We start from the raw sequence: 14402 nt of genomic DNA on the forward strand, positions 1-14402 counted from the left end.
ATGTCCAGAGGTAGATGGATCCCCGGGACAGCTGGAACAGGCCCATACGAAATAGAAGAGACCCTGGATGGATGCAGTGCCCGCGAGGCGGCAGGGGCCGTGGGATGGGTGTTCCTCACAGCTCTGCGAGAGTCCAGGCAGAAAGAGCCATCCAGAATCCAGCAAGTACGGGATGAGATGCGGGAAGAGACGCAGATACTACTACAACGTTTGAGGATTCTGGAGGAAGAAGTTCGGAGAAACCAACCCACCATTCCGGAGACGCCAGACTCTGTCTCAGAAAGAAAGGAGAGGGCGGCTGGCCCTTTGCCCGAATCGCAGCCGGTGGTAGCAAACCAACCTGCGACCCTGGAGATGCCGGACTTCTCTGGCGAGGAGAAGGAGGCTGGTCCCACGCTCCAGGCCCGCCTGGTGGTGACTCAGAAAATGAAGCGGCAGCGACCCACGGCCCCAGGGGGTCAGGCTGCGGGACCACCACAAATGACAGAATTTACTACCTACTGACCAAACACCCAGGCGGAACTGGTGACTTGGGCAAACAGTTTCGCCAGAAACCAGGGGAACCTTTGGCAGCCTGGCTGCTACGTTTATGGGACCTGGGGTGGATGGGATTATTTGCACGGCTCAAGAGATGGAGAGACTGGCCTCCGTGACTTCACACCCATCCTTGAGACAAGCTGCAGAACAGCCAGTGGTATGGCCAGGGCGACCACACCCTCCTGGAGTGGATAATGGCTGCCATACGGACAGTAGGGGCAGATGCGGGAGACGTGCCGGAGACAGTAAGCGGATGGCAGATGTACATCGAGCTGGTACAGGTACTTCGGGAATTGGGGATGCGGCAGGCCATGTTTAATGTGAACACCCGTGGTCCTGACTACGAGGGTTTCACAGCAGGGATGAGAGACTTGGTATTACAGATTGCCCCCTCATCCTCATTTGGATCCCTCATGGCAGTTCTAGCGCCCTATGTGGGATGTCAGATACACGACGTCTCAATGATGATAGCTACCTTGGGCAAAGCTGAGAGCAGGCACACTCAAACTCAGAAAGAAATACAGGTAGTTGTTGAAAAGTCAAAAGGAATGCCAAGGAGGGCAAGGAAGCCTCTTGGCATCACAGAACCTGTTAAAGTTACCTGTAACCAAATATGGACAGATTTAGTGAGAGCAGGCGTAGATCGCACCAAAATACACGCACAGCCCAATACATATTTGCTAGAATTATGGAAGCAGCTGCAAGATGACCAGAGGTTCACACCCATGAGAGAGACTGCTGCCCAGGGGATGCCTGGAAGCTCCAGGCCTCAGGCGTGCGCCCTGCACCTGGAAGACCACTTGCTGCCAACCCCGTCCTCGGGCAATGGCCTGATTGTTTTCGAATAGGGTGAAGGCCAAGGAACCTGTCCACAGGGGAAGGGCGGGGACTGGAGGCCACATGTGGAGCTTGCCATCCACTGGTCCCCGACTAACATGCAAAGGGTTTTAGCCTTGGTAGACACAGGAGCAGAATGTACTCTGCTCTATGGAAATTCAGGAAAATTTCAAGGGTCTACTTGTTATATAGATGGCTCTGGAGGCCAGAGTGTCAAGGTGAACAGCAGTGAGACTATCTCTGGGGATTGGGCAATTACCCCTGAAAGAGTATAAGGTGTATGTATTGCCCATCCCAGAGTGCATCCTGGGAGTGGATGTACTACGTGGCTTATGGCTAGGGACCACAGCCAGAGAAGGCCAGGAAGCCTGATGGCACTCACCAGCTGCCAGACCTTCAAGTTCATCTCTTTTGAGTCTCAGTTTTCTGATCTGAAAACAGGGAAGAATCGTATCTCCCTTGTAAAAGGATCTTTAAGAAGATACCAAGGCCTCAGTTACACCAGCAGCAGAGCAAGGCCGGCTTGAGGGCAGCATGGTGGGGGTGGGTGGTAGGTTTCAGTCTTAAGAGCCTGGTTTCCAGGTCATAGTGCCCTGGCTCAGCACCTCCTAGCTGCTTGGCCCCTGGGGGCTGTGCTTAACCTGTTCACTTCAGTTTCCTCACCAGTAAAACAGACACATGTGTCATAGTTAAATACTTCATGTAATTAAGAGGGTCAGATGATACTTGCAAAGTGTTTAGCACAGTGCGTGGCACAAAATACAGAAGAGTCTGCTAAAAGCACTACTGGTAGTCTAGTTCAACCTTATAAACCCTTATACAATTTTGGTTTTACCTACCAAATTCCTGGTAAACAAATCCTTGAAATGATCTTCCCTTCTTCCTTTCAAAGATAGCAATTTAATTACTTTCTTCCTTCATGTGGCACTAACTGCTCAAAACTTGTTTTGTTTTGTTTTTTTTAAGATTTATTTATTTATTTATACAAGCACTGGGTACAGTCAGAAGCGCGGGAGGGTGAGAGGATTCACCAGAGCCAGAGCGGAGAACAGAACAGGCAGACTGACGAAATACACTGCTGAGGGGAGCAGTGGGTGGTAGGAGAAGTCTGCACGCCACGTGGGACCCTCACCGTCAGCCGGGGATGGAACCGCCGCTGCAGAGGCTGCAGGCAGCTTCTCAGCCCAGCGCTCAACTGCTGCGCCACCGGGGAGGCCCTGCTTCTGGTCTTTCTTTTTTCTAATTTTCTAGTTTCCTTTTCTTCCAAAAGTCAGCAGAGACCCATGTCTATATTCCTCTGTTTGCAGCATGGGGTCCTTGGGTGTATAGAAATCCAAACATCTGTCCAGGGCACTTTACAATCTGAGGTCACTCCATTCATTCATTCATGCATTCATTCATTCAACACCAATGGGGCACCACGTGTGTCCCTGGCATTATGTCCCTGGCATTATTGGAGGTATAGGATAAATAGGACAAGGTTTCTGCCCTCAACAAGCTCCCAAATCAAGAAACAAGGAAACCAACAGTAAGAAAACAGATCACTAAGGGGAAATGGTAAGGGGAAGCCCTGGGCCCCAAGGGAACACAGGAGGGAGACAACCTAGGCTGAGGGAATGCCACCTCCTGATGGGTACCCTGTCCTGGCCCTGGCACTGCTGCTGAGAGTGCCTAGATGCTGCTGGCCTCAATAAGGGGGTTGGCCTGGTCTCATCCCTCCTTCTCACTCGTCCACTGTCCCCCGTTTTCTCCTCCTCATATATTCACTCCCACCCCCAAGCCTGCCATGTGTCACTGCCTCTTCCTACAGTATTCTCTCACACTTTGGCTCCCAATTGACAACTTTTTTCTTTTAGATCTTGGTTCAGTTGGGGCTTCCTCCAGGTCGCCTTCCCCTGACTAGGTCAAAACCCTGTGACAGAGAAGCTCCTAGAAATTTGTACCCCTGTTTTGTAGCCATGACATACACATTTTGTGATTATTTAATTCTCATCTCCTGCAGATCAAAAACAAGGAGAGGGAATGAATGAATAAAAAAATTAATGAATAAACCATGTCAATGTGTATACTAATCCTGAGAAACTGTGGAAATCATTGCTTCATTATAAAGTCACTTACAGTTATTGATAATAACTAGCATTTATCATCTATAATAAACCTTGCAAAGAGGTCATTCGCTCTTTCACTCATTCATTCACAAAAATTGAGATCTTGCTTTAGGTCAGATCCAGTCCTCAGCACTGGGAAGAAATAGCACTGAGAACGATAGGCATGTGCCCTGCCCTCTGGATCCCACCACAGTATGGTTCAATCCCCAGTCAGGGAGCTGACCCACAGAAATCCAAACATCTATCCAGGGCACTTTACAATCTGAGGCCTAGGTTGTCTCCCTCCTGTGTTCCCTTGGGGCCCAGGGCTTCCCCTTAACATTTCCACTTAGTGATCTGTTTTCTTACTGTTGGTTTCCTTGTTTCTTGATTTGGGAGCTTGTTGAGGGCAGAAACCTTGTCCTATTTATCCTCTACCTCCAATGCCTGACATAATGCAGACCTCTCCTGCCTTACCTGCTGCTCCCCTCAGCAGTGTATTTCAGTAGATCTGCCTGCTCTGTTTCCCACTCTCTCTGGTGAATCCTCTCACCCTCCCACACCTCTGGCCTACACCCCAGTTCCTGTATGCATAAATAAATAAATCTTAAAACAAACAAACAAATGCACCATGACAGAGATCCCAGACATTGCAGTGAGACCAACTGTTGTCACCACACAGAAGATTGCCCCCTCTAGGATATCTCAATGAGAAGGATGACACTAAGGAAATACAGGGAAGCTCTCTGGGGAAATCCAGTCTCAGTGGACTGAGAGAAGACCACCTCGAGCTGGTTTCCTAGTGCCTGTGGGGTGTCTCTGTTGTTAGTACCAGACGCTCCAGGACAGTAGGCTGGCTGGGGCCAGGGCATGGCAGAAAGTGGTTGCTCTCTGGTGCCAGGGGTCTTTCTCAGCTGGCCAGGGAGCTGTTGTCAGCTGCTGGTGCCTATGGCTGCCATTCTCCTGCCTCAGCAGCCAGGAGCGGGAAACGAGGTGCAGCTGGCCAGTCTGCTGTAATAGAGTCCAGCGGCTCCTGAAACCTGAGATGATGGGCTGAGGTCAGTGCTTGCCCTTGCTCCCCATCTAGGGGTGAATTTTAGCCTGCAGAATTTGTTGCACTCAACAAGGGACCTCTGACAGTGGATAAAGGGACAGAGGCAATATGGGGACTTCTCAGGGACAATGGAGGTGGAAGTGGAGCTAGAGTGGGGTGTGTCTCCTCCCCCAGCTCAGGGTGCAGGGAATGGTGTGTGGTTCTCTCCATTTATGAACTCATCATGATGCCTGCCAGTTCCATCGTTCATTCAACAATTGTCGATTGAGCCCCTTTCGTATGTCAGCCCCACACAATGGTGGGCGCTCAGGATGTGGGACTGAATGAGATGTGGTCCCCAACCTTTTTTCAGGTCATTTGGACATTTGGTTTATTCTAAAGCACTTGTCGGGAGCACCAGTGATCCTTGTTACAATCCTGTGAGCCTCAGGGGAGCATTACTGTTACTGCCCACTGATGAGCAAGCAGAGGCAGGGAGAGCTGTAGAAATCTGCTGAAGGGGAAGCCAGAGCCAGCAGCCAGATCCTGATGGTCCTCTTGCCTTCATATCACTGCAGGGAGTCAGGGACGCGGTAGTTTATACCGGCTTTTATCGCTTCACCCTAAGCACTGGCATTTGAAAGTAAAACTTGATGAATTAAGGGAGACTTCATGGAGCCTCTGACCTTGTTCTCCTTATTCACTATTTCACTTTTTATCACCTTCTTTCTGAACAGAACCAAAGCTCTTGACAGGAAAGGAGATAGATCAGAGACCCATTTAAAGTTTTTGCTTTTACCATCACGTTATACCCAGGGGCCCATCTTGACCAGCTCTGCTTAGAATGTCTCAGTGGTTGGACACAAACCCAGCTTGGTTTGCAGTTGAAAGGTCTCCGGGTTACACATAAGCCGGAGGTTCAGAGACACAGCTAATGCTCTGTGCCTCTTCCAAGCTCCAAAGAGCACCCTGTTCCCCACCAAGGCACTCAATAAACACTAACTGATTAGTTGATTGGGAACAATAAGTATATAGTAGAAGTGCCTGGAAAGACAATCTCCCACAGGCTTCCAGCCAGCCGGGGGCTCAAGAGACAGGAGTTTTCAGATCAATGTGCTTGCTCATTCCCAAGGCAAAATTTAAAGTGAGTGACTGAGCATTATTTGAGAACAGTGCAAAATTGGAAACTACACAAATGCTTGGTGATAGGGGAATAGCTAAGCTAACTGGGTTATAGTAAGATTCCTAAAGACTCGTCTTTTTAAAGATGACAATACAATATGGACAACATGGACAGCATAGAGAAATGTGTACCAGGCACCAAAATAGGTAAAGCAGAATGAGAAAAGACTGTAGAAAGATACAAAGTTACACTTAGAACGATGAGAAGAAAACTTGATTATTAGCTCCTCTCTCTCTTTTTCTTTTTGTTGTAAAGTTCATTAAGCAAAGAAAATGGTAGTAACACAATCATATCTGTCACACTGTGTGATGTGATGGGAGCAGTCCCTGGGCATGATGACCCAGGGAGCCTGAGGTTGCCAATCAGGGACTTTATGATTTTGAACAGCCACTATCTTGATCCTTAGTTTGTGATCTGTCAGGTGGGAATTTTAATACTTACCCTGTATCTGTCCCACAAGATAAGGAAGTAAGGTCATTTAGTAAGGTCATTTGCCCCACTTAGCATGACATTCCTAGGTTTCTATATAGAAATAATAATGTGTTTGACTATGGAATGCTGACTCACACCTGGCTCAAGAGTTACAAAATATACAACATATATATTAATGTCATTATCTTTCATAAATCCAATAAGTCTTGTGAAATACTACGGGTTTTAGGGACAGGATTGTAGACTAATGCTAAATACATTAGACACATTATTTTATTTAACTTAATCTTCACAACAGTCCCAAAGAATAGGTTTTATTACTCCTGTTTTATAATGAGAAAACTTACATGTATAGAGGTTAAGAATGTTGCCTTCCTATTAATGAGTGGCCCAGGTCAGATCAGGAGCATTCAGAGTCCATGATTTTGGTTATTATAACTGCACCAGCAGGAGTCCAAAAATACTGCTAGAGTGACATCTGTTCACATTTGACTTGTGAAACTAACAAAGGAGGATACTTCTCCTACTATCTGACTGATTGTATGCTAAGTACTGATTGTATGCTAAATCTCATTTGACCTCTGCAACTCAGGGAAGTATGGATTATTATCAGCCCCAAATTCAGATCAGGAAAGTGAGGCTCAGCGAGGTTATAGAACATGCAGAAGTGAGTCTGGTCTCACGAGCCCAAAGCCTGGGATGTTACATCTATTGTTGGGCTAAACAGAAGTTGCCAGGGGAACACAGTGTCGGCCACATTTCAGAAAGATGAAGAAAGGGGCTGATGTAAACAGAGCTTTGAACATGGAGCAATCTGGCTCCTTCATTTCCTGGTCCTTCCCCCTCCCTCCTTCTGGGAAACGAGGTCAGCTGTCATCTGAAGGGCATGAAATGGAAGCCAGGATTGGATGTCAAGTGCCTTTTGGCAGAGTCACAGGCAAGAAAAATATGCGAAGAACTATTGAATAGAAGGGATGTACAGATATGTCAATCGGTGGGAGAAGATAAGTTGTTTTTTAGGATGCTCAGCATCTACACAAAGGCAGGAATGATGAGATATTCCTGCAAAAGGAGCCATCTGGTCCTGCTGGTCAGCATCCCTGAGACCCTGGGGGAACAGATTGAGTGAAAGTCAGCAAGGTAACACCTTGCTGTCATTTTGTTTTCATTTCCAAAGTGACCCAAGGAAGAGGCTTGCCCTTTGGTGTTGAAGAGGTCCAGACAAGCGTCTGCCTAGTGCCTCGACTCTTGGCTTGGTTCAGCAGGAGAGACTAGCTGTCCTTGACTGTTGTCCATCCAGAGACAGCTGGCTGGCTGCCTGCCTCTAAAGGACTCCTGGGGACCCTACTGTGGAAAAGGCCAGCTCTTTTTTTTTAATATTTAATTTATGCATATAAGAACTGGGGTGTGGAGGGGGTGAGAGGATTCACCAGAGACAGAGCGGGAAACAGAGCAGGCAGACTGATTGAAATACACTGCTGATGGGAGCAGCAGGGGAGACAGGAGAGGTCACGTGGGTTACCTCCCTGGCCTGGAATCGAACTTGTGCTGCATGGCTGCGGATAGCCTCATAGTGCTGCATCTTAACCCCTTGAGCCACCTGAGAGGCCCAAAAGCTCAGCTCTTAAACCAGACTAATCTCAGTTGGATCAGGGCTGAATCCTGGGATATACACAGAATTTGGAATTTGCACTCTGGGTGCTTTACAGTTTATAAAAGAAGGGCTTGGTTTGAGATACTCCCATGTTGGAGCTTCCTCTAGCTTTCAGCCATCAACCTAAGACTCAGACAGGTGCTGAGGTGCCATGCCTATATGTACCAGGCAAGGTCTCCTGACGGAGGGGTGGGGATTGGATAGGGATAGCAGCATTTCAGAGGGTTAGGAAGGGGGAGTATAAAAGCTAAAGATACATCCACAGGTGATAGGCGGATATTTAAAAGAAATCAACTGTGTACCCGGGCTGTGGATTGCCCACATGCAGAAAGTCCTCACTACTGCACAGAGTGGAGGGAGAGAGGTTGGTTGCAAGCAACAAAATCAACCCATAAAACAAAACAGAATTGGAAAGCGGGGCATCTCCTCATGGACTTGAAGGAAATGCCAAGAATAAGCTGAGAAAACAGGAGGAATCCAAATGCCTCCAAGGACCCAGGAAGCAGGAATGATTTATTGGACAGGTCCTTCAGCTTTTTTGTGGTTTCAAATTAAAGAGAAAGAGCCTGGTTGTCCTGGCTTGGACATCCTGGCCCATCCTTGGCCTGGGAGAGAAGTGGGGCCGGTTCATTCTGCAAAGCGGGAGCTACATGTATTGTACTTGGCAAGGGTGTATTATGCTCCCGCTCACTAGGATCATGAATTTGCCCTAGTTTGCCCAGGAAGGTTGTGGTTTGCTCACAGAAAGTTCTACATCCCAGGTGGGGGTCTAAGGTGGCCAATGAGAAATCCCTCAAGGACAACAACCACAGGAACTTAAATAACAAGGATGTCTAATGTTCTATTTTAAGATGTTTGCTATGCTGACTTAGACGTTAAGTCTCCCTCTGGTTGCTCCAAACCTTCAACAGTTACAGTATAGTGTGGGGCAGGCGGGGACAGGCAAGAATATGCTCCCAGCAAATTAAACTAAGCTGACTAAACTTGAAATAAAAACCACTGAACTAAATCTCAGAGATGCTCAGTGTCTTGTCAAAAGTCATGCAGATAGTAAGTGGCAGAGGCAAGTGTAGAGTTAAAGTGTATTTTTAATTCAGTACTTGTGCTGTTCTCCCACCCTTGCCTGGTCTGTCCTGATGCTGCTAGACCCTTGTGGGGTGGTGGGAGAGAGAGTGCACCTGAGAGAGCGAGAACCTTTGTGAAACCTGGCATGTCCCAGCTGGTGCAGTCCAGTGCGGGGCAGGAATGCTCCCATAACAGGTCAAGAGGGATTTGCAGAATCAAACAGAAACACCTTTCAGTTATGTTGACCTCAATCCATGATCTGGGGGGGGGGGGGGGGACTGGAGTGATGCTAAGGGTGTGAGGGACCCCCAGGTCCTGCCTGTTATCTTCCCTGCCTGGACAGGCCCCTCAGGAGAGGATTCCCAGGGGGCGGGGGAAGGGCAGGCCCCACACTTCCCCTTTCTGCCCTCACATGCATGTCTCTCTCCATCTCTCCCCGGCCCTACTGACTGACCCCTGCTGCTCCCTCACAGCCTCCTCCCATTCTCAGCCCCATTCTCACCACACTCCAGCCACACTGGCCTTTCATCTGTTCCTCAAACTATCCAGACTCATTCCCATCTTTGGACTTTTGTACTAGCGATTTCCTCTGTGTGGAACTGGAATCTTCTTTCCCATGTTCACATGACTAACCCTCCTCTTTCTCCAGGTTTCAGGCTAAATATCATCTCTTCCCTAAGACCTAGCGGAAGGCACACCCTAGTCATTTGCATACCACTCTGTTTTAGTGTATTACTTTTTTTCTTTTCTTTTTTTTTTTTTTAGTGCCTAAGGTAAACCTGTTGTTTTCTTGTTAATTTGTTTACCATCTGTCTCTCCCTGCCTTGGCTTACAGGATATTTCATGTTCGAAGCCTGGCTTCCTAGGGAATCCAGCATTCAGCCCTGGGAGCCAGTATAGACCCTTGCTGCCCCCACTGTGCGAGCTCCCAGCCTTCACACAAGCTGGCCTTTCTACCTGGAAGGCTTGCTCTTCACCTCACCTTCCACTTCACCCCTTCTCCTGGCTAAACCAGACATAGAGATATTTGCTAGGCCCCTAAATCTAGTTCATTCTTCTTTCCCTAAGTCAGCCCTTCAGGGTGCTCTGTTAACTGTAATTCAGGTAGAGGTTTCTGGCAGGGAGGACAGAGATGAGTCTGCCTTGTTCACTGTGGTGCCACAGGCCTGGCGCTGGACCTGATGTGTGATAGGTAAATGGACACCCCCCTACTTCCTTTCTGTTTGGAAAGTGGGATTGCAAGAGAGTGCTGCACTGACAGCACTGGGAGAACTCAGGTGCTAGTGCTGGTGGGCTGCACACTGACAGTTTCCAGGGAGACAGTCCCCATCATGAATTTGCTGAACTAAATTGAGAGCTGGGGCCAGGGAGAGCTGGAAGTAAAGAGAGACCGATGCTGCAGGCTGTAAGCACACTCAACGGTCTATAGCTGGGCCAAGAGGAGTAAGTGTTCCAGGGAGAGGGAATACAGGGTCCAAGACAAAGCAGTGAGCAGGGAGCTGCAGGGGCAGCTATAATTCATTCTCCGGGATTGCACAGAACTGAGGGGGAGGCGAACAAGAAATGAGGCCAAACCGCAACTGGCTTACAAGCCTCATTAGGGCACCAGGTGAGCATGATCCTAAAAGTAATGGGAAATCATTAGTCTAGAGAAGAGTGTGAGGTGGTTGGATCTGCATGTAAACCAAAGAATCACAGCAGCTCCAGGATGAGTCCTGGGAAGGAGAGCTCTGTCAGTCCTCCTAGACACAAGCTGAGCCCCAGCTCTCCCTCCACCTCCACCCCTGGTTGCCCCACAGGTCCTTCCAGCTCTCGCTCTTCATGAACAAATGTGAATGTGAACTTTGGAAAAAGAGTGTTTGCAGATGCACTTAGAATTTTTAGATGAAATCATCTGGATTACCTAGCTGGGCCTTTGACACATGTCTCTAGGGGAGGCAGAAGACAGACAGAAGAGGATGCTGGGATATGACCACAGGGGTGTGATGTTGCTGCAGTGTGGGAAGCTAAGAAGCCCCCAAATGCAACATTCACCAGCAGCTGGGAAAGCCAGAGAAAGAGTCTCTCCCAACCTCCAGAGGGCAGTTCCTGCTGACATTTTTTTTTTTTTTTAAGATTTATTTATTTATGCATACAAGAGCTGGGGTACAGGTCAGAGATGCAGGGGGTGGCAGGCTTCACCAGAGACAGAGTGGGGAACAGAACAGGCAGACTGACTGAAATACACTGCTGAGGGGAGCAGCGGGCGAGACAGGAGAGGTCTACTCGCCATGTAGGTAGCTCCCTGGCCGGCCAGGAATGGAATTCATGCTGTAGAGGTTGCGGACAGCTTCATAGGGACAGCTTCATAGGTTGCTTCTTAACCCCTTGCGCCACTAGGGAGGCCCCCTGCTGACATCTTGATTTCAGCATTCTGACTGCCAGAAGTGTGAGAAGAAATGTGGGTTGCTATGAGTCCCCTAGTTTGTGGTGGTTTATCACTGAAGCCCGAGGAAACTAACATGTTGCCACACCATTCAGAAGATTCCACCACAGGGCCCCTCGCAGAGGATCCCGATAGACCAGAAATCTTCCTTTCTGTTTGGAAAGTGTGATAGTGACAGAAGCAAGGAACCAGACCAGAATCTCAGTGGGTCTTTCTTCTCTGTACTGCTTGGCACTGAAAGGATATCTTTGCCCACACTGAGGAAGTAAATCACCAGCATGAAGCAGTGTCCCAATCAGGAGAGCTGGCCCCAGTCCAAAGACTGTGAGGGAATGCTGGCGGAGCCCCGCAGCCCAAGTTGCTCCCCAGTGATCGGCACAGAAGTGGCAAGGATGCATGCTATTTAAATAGGGTTCCTAGTTTCAGGTCCATGCAGGAGCCCTTGGAGCTGTGGAACTCAGCCTGCTCTGTAGGATGGGCTTCCTGGGGCTGGTGTGCTATGAGACTTGGTCTATGGAGAGTCCCTAGAGCACCCAATGCATGCTGACTTTGCTCTACAGGGTCCCCACTTGGGCATCTCCCTGGGCACAATGTCTGTTTCCTGACTGAGAAGCAGCCCACCTCTGAAGGCATCAGTACACCACTTTCAGATCCCCATACTCTCTCCCCTGGGCATCCTTACCTATCCCTGGAGACAAACAGACTTCTCTATTAGAGCTGTCTCCTTTGGAGGGCTGATCAGTACTGTAGTGATATAAGTATCTGCACAAGTGTACATTCAGCATCTTCCTCCCCAACTAGCTGTTAGCACCCCAGTAATCAGCCTGGTTCCTGGGTCACAGTAGATGTCCAATAAGAACTAAACAGGCAAGGGGCCTCCCTGGTGGCTCAAGGGGTTAAACACAGCGCTGTGAAGCTATCCATAGCCTCTGCAGCGCAAGTACAATCCCAGGCCAGGGAGCTACCCACATGGTGCAACAGACCTCTCCTGTCTCACCCACTGCTCCTCTCTGCACTGTATTTCAGTCAATGTGCCTGTTCTGTTCCCCACTCTGTCTCTGGTGAATCCTCTCACCACCCCCCCACACACACCTTTGGCCTGTACCCCAGTTCTTGTAGGCATACATAAATAAATCTTTTTAAAACATGAATAAACAGGTCAAGTGTCTGGTCCTTGTGAGTTTTCAGAAAACAATTTGAGCTGGTCAGTAGCCCCCCTTGTCTGTGGGAGACAGTTCCAAGTGGAATATGTTCCAGTGGATGTTCCAAACCACAGATTGTGCTGACCCCGTATGTACTGCTTTTTCTTTTTTTTTTTCTATTTCTTTAGACATTTATTTTATTTATTTTTTTTTAATTTGGTTCTTTTTTTTTTAAATAATAAATTTTATTTTTATATTCCTCATACAATTGCAACCCCCCCTTTCTGATCCCAATCCCTCCCCTCCCGCCCCCCACCCCCCCCAAAAGTGTCTCTGTTTCATAGTTTTTTGTTGATTCTGATTTTCACTTTCTTATAGTTATTCATTTTCCTGGTCCCTTATTTAAGTTTTCTAGATTCCTGCTATGAGTGAGACCATCTGGTATTTTTCTTTTCTTTTTGGCTTATTTCGCTGAGCATGATCCCTTCCAGCGCCATCCATGTTGCTGCAAATTGCATGTGCTTATCTTTTTTGAATGCTGAGTAATATTCCATGGTGTATATGTACCACATCTTCTTGATCCAGTCATCTATTTTTGGGCATTTGGGTTGTTTCCAAAGCTTAGCTATTGTAAACAGTGCTGCTATAAACATAGGGGTGCAGGTGTTCTTTGGAATTGATGTTTCTGTGTCCTTTGGGTAAATACCTAGGAGTGGAATTGCTGGATCATATGGAAGCTCTATGTTTAGTAGGTTCCAGAAATCTCCACACAGCTCTCCATCGTGGTTGGACCAGTTTGCACTCCCACCAACAGTGCAGGAGAGTTCCTTTTTCTCCACACCCTCGCCAACATTTGTTGTTGCTAGTTTTTTTAATATGTGCCATTCTCACTGGTGGAAGATGGTATCTCATGGTAGTTTTGATTTGCATTTCCCTGATTACAAGTGATGTTGAACATTTTTTCATATGCCTGTTGGCCATTTGCATTTCCTCTTCAGAGAAGTTTCTTTTTAGCTCTTCTGCCCATTTTTTGACTGGATTATTTTCTTTGTTGTTGTTAAGTCTCATCAGCTCTGCGCAGATTTTTGTGATCAGTCCTTTATCATTAGTGTTGTGTGCAAAATGTTCTCCCAGTTGATGGGGTTTCTCTTTGTTTTTGTTATTGTCTCTTTTGCTGTGCAGAAGCTCTTTAATTTGATGTAGTCCCAGCTGTTTATCTTTGCCTTCACTATCACTGCTTTGGGTGATGTGTCTGTAAAGATGTCTTTGATGTACAAATCACGTAGTGTTTCGCCTATATTTCCTTCTATGTATTTTATGGTTTCAGGTCTTATGTCTAGTTCTTTAATCCATTTTGAGTTGATTTTTGTGTATGGTGTGAGGTAGTGGTCAAGCTTCATTCTTTTGCATGTAGCGACCCAGTTTTCCCAGCACCATTTATTGAACAAACTTTCTTTGCTCCAATGCATAGTCTTTGCTCCTTTGTCAAAGATTAGTTGACCATAAATCTGTGGGTTTATTTCTGGATTTTCTATTCAATTCCATTGGTCTGTATGTCTGTTCTTGTTCCAATACCATGCAGTTTTTGATGATTATGGCTTTGTAGTATAGTTTGAAGTCTGGGAATGTGATGCCTCCATTCCCTTCTTTTTTTTTCAGGAGAGCTTTGGCTATTCGGGGTTTTTTGTGATCCCATATGAATTTCATCAATAATTGTTCTATTTCTTTGAAGAATGACATTGAAATTTTGATTGGAATAGCATTGAATCTGTATATTGCTTTTGGTAGGATGGCCATTTTAATAATGTTTATTCTTCCAATCCATGAGCAGGGGATGTCTTTCCATTTCTTTGTGTCTTCTTCTATTTCTTTTAACAGTGTTTTATAGTTTTCTTTGTATAGGTCCTTTACCTCTTTTGTTAGGTTTATTCCCAAATATTTGATTTTTTTTGTTTCAATAATAAAAGGGATGGTTTTTTTGATTTCTTCTTCTTCAGATTTATTGTT

The sequence above is a fragment of the Talpa occidentalis genome, unplaced genomic scaffold (assembly GCF_014898055.3).
Source record: "Talpa occidentalis isolate TD23 unplaced genomic scaffold, MPIMG_talOcc4v2.1 talOcc4.11, whole genome shotgun sequence".
In the NCBI taxonomy this organism is placed as follows: domain Eukaryota; kingdom Metazoa; phylum Chordata; class Mammalia; order Eulipotyphla; family Talpidae; genus Talpa; species Talpa occidentalis.